The sequence below is a fragment of the Agrilus planipennis genome, unplaced genomic scaffold, assembly GCF_000699045.2.
Source record: "Agrilus planipennis isolate EAB-ADULT unplaced genomic scaffold, Apla_2.0 scaffold417, whole genome shotgun sequence".
NCBI classification, from domain to species: Eukaryota; Metazoa; Arthropoda; class Insecta; order Coleoptera; family Buprestidae; genus Agrilus; species Agrilus planipennis.
Genome location: NW_020439083.1, coordinates 12679 through 15072, shown reverse-complemented (window position 1 = coordinate 15072; position 2394 = coordinate 12679). Strand labels below are relative to the sequence as shown.

The window sequence follows — 2394 nt, the reverse complement described above, 5'->3', positions numbered from 1 at the left end:
TTTCAGACGGGGTACCGTAATTAATATTAATTGCTCTTTATTAATCTATAGTGGCATTTCTTTTAAACTGTTATCAATTGGCCAGAGTATAGATTGATGTTGTGGCGTATGTATAGTATTTTAAATATCTATAGTCCACAGCACCTATGGTATGTCGTTTAACGTTTATCTATTGTTGACAGTTTAAATTGACTTGTGCATCTGTGGATTTTTAATAAATTAATGTTATGTGCGTCTATGATTGTTTCACATTTATATGTCATTTAGTTTGTCATGTAAACTTGACGCTTGTCGCCATTTTACAATTCAGCTTTTTTACTTGGTTTTTGATGCGTGTTTCTAGGTGTGTTTAATCTCTTCCTTAATTAATCGTGTAATTAATATGTTTTTTGCCCATTTCTACAGATCGTTCAACAAATGAGGGAGTTAAAGTTCATTTTGGTCGTACTGAAACAACCATTATCTACATGGGTGTGGTCTTTGGTGAACTACATCCTTGATTTGCTATTTTCGTCTTCGCTTTGCATCAGTATGCAGTTAGTTTTGAACTGATGAGTGAGAAGCAACTGGATATTTATTTGAATTCCGCTGAAATAAGAAACTTTCTGCATTGGAATTATTCCTGGATATGGTTTGCTTTTCACACCTGCAAACTTTGAAACATTACAGTCTAGAGTTAATTAAGGTGAGAATACTTCATATAATTAATTTTAATTGCTCTTTATTAATCTACAGTGGCATTTCTTTTAAACTCTTATTTATTGGCCGTAGTATAGATTGAGGTTGTGGCGTATGTATAGTATTTTAAATATCTGTAGTTCACAGCATCTATGGTATGTCGTTTAACGTTTATCTACTGTTTACAGTTTTAATTGACTTAAGCATCTGTGGAGTTTTAATAATTATCTATGGTCTACATTAAAAATTAATGCTATATGCATCTATGATTAGTTCACATTTAAATGTCATATTTAGTCTGTCATGTAAACTTGACGCATGTCACCATTTTATAGTTCCGCTGTTATACTTGGTTTTCGATGCGAGTTTTTAAATGTGTTTGATCTCTTCCTTATTTAATGGTGTGATTAATATGTTTTTTCCCCATTTTTACAGATTGTTCAACAAATGAGAGGGAGTTGAAGTTCATTTTGGTCATACTGAAACAACCATTATCTACATGGGTGTGGTCTTTGGTAAACTATATTCTTAATCTGCTGTTTTCGTCTTCGCTTTGCATCATGATGCAGTTAGTTTTGAACTGATGAGTGAGAAGCAACTGAATATTTACTTGAATTCCATTGAAATAAGAAACTTCCTGCATTGGCATTTTTCCTGGATTTGGTTTGCTTTTCACAGCCGCAAACTTTGAAACATTACAGTCTAGAGTTAATTGAGGTGAGAATACTTCATATAATTAATTTTAATTGCTCTATTAATCTATAGTGGCATTTCTTTTAAATTCTTGTCTATTGGCCGTAGTATAGATTGAAGTTGTGGCCTATGTATAGATTTTAAATATGTGTAGTTCACAGAATTTATGGTATGTCGTTTAACGTTTATCTACTGTTTACAGTTTTAATTGACTTGAGCATCTGTGGAGTTTTAATAATTATCTATGGTCTACATTATAAATTAATGCTATATGCATCTATGATTAGTTCACATTTACATGTCATATTTAGTCTGTCATGTAAACTTAACGCGTGTCACCATTTTGTAGTTCAGCTGTTATACTTGGTTTTTGATGCGTGTTTTTAAGTGTATTTGATCTCTTCCTTATTTAATAGTGTGATTAATGTGTTTTTTCCCCATTTCAACAGATTGTTCAACAAATGAGAGGGAGTTGAAGTTCATTTTGGTCGTATTGAAACAACCATTGTCTACATGGGTGTGGTCTTTGGTGAACTACATCCTTGATTTGCTGTTTTCGTCTTCGCTTTGCAACATTATGCAGTTAGTTTTGAACTGATGAGTGAGAAGAACTGGATATTTATTTGATTTCCACTGGAATAAGGAATTTTCTGCATTGGCATTATTCTTGGATTTGGTTTGCTTTTCACACCTGCAAACTTTGGAACATTACAGTCTACAGTTAATTAAGGTGAGAATACTTGATATAATTAATTTTAATTGCTCTTTATTAATCCGTTTGCCACCGTATCTGTTTCAGATCGACGTTGGAGAAGACAAAGATGACCCAGTAGTTGAAATAGTTCTTTATCTTGCATGCTCTATCTAGTAGATTTCATTAAGTTCGTTTTATTTTATTTTTTTGTAGTTTGTTATAGATAATTTGATTTATTTTTTATTTTGCATGTTTTTTTTGTAGTTTCTTATAGTTAATTTGTTTTATTTTGCATGTTTTTTTGTAGTTTCTTATAGTTAATTTGATTT

General features: G+C 31.5%; 1 long non-coding RNA gene across 2 annotated transcripts; it reads left to right on the top strand.

Moving 5' to 3' along the window:
• Window positions 1–25: 25 nt before the first annotated feature.
• On the top strand, window positions 26–2057 carry LOC112905283. Of its 2 annotated transcripts, XR_003231680.1 has the most exons (4): window positions 26–343; window positions 406–685; window positions 1114–1395; window positions 1821–2057. It is a non-coding gene; the product is annotated as an uncharacterized LOC112905283 (long non-coding RNA). The 2 variants fall into 2 exon arrangements; XR_003231679.1 differs by having other exon boundaries at window positions 26–685.
• The last annotated feature ends 337 nt before the right edge of the window (window positions 2058–2394 follow it).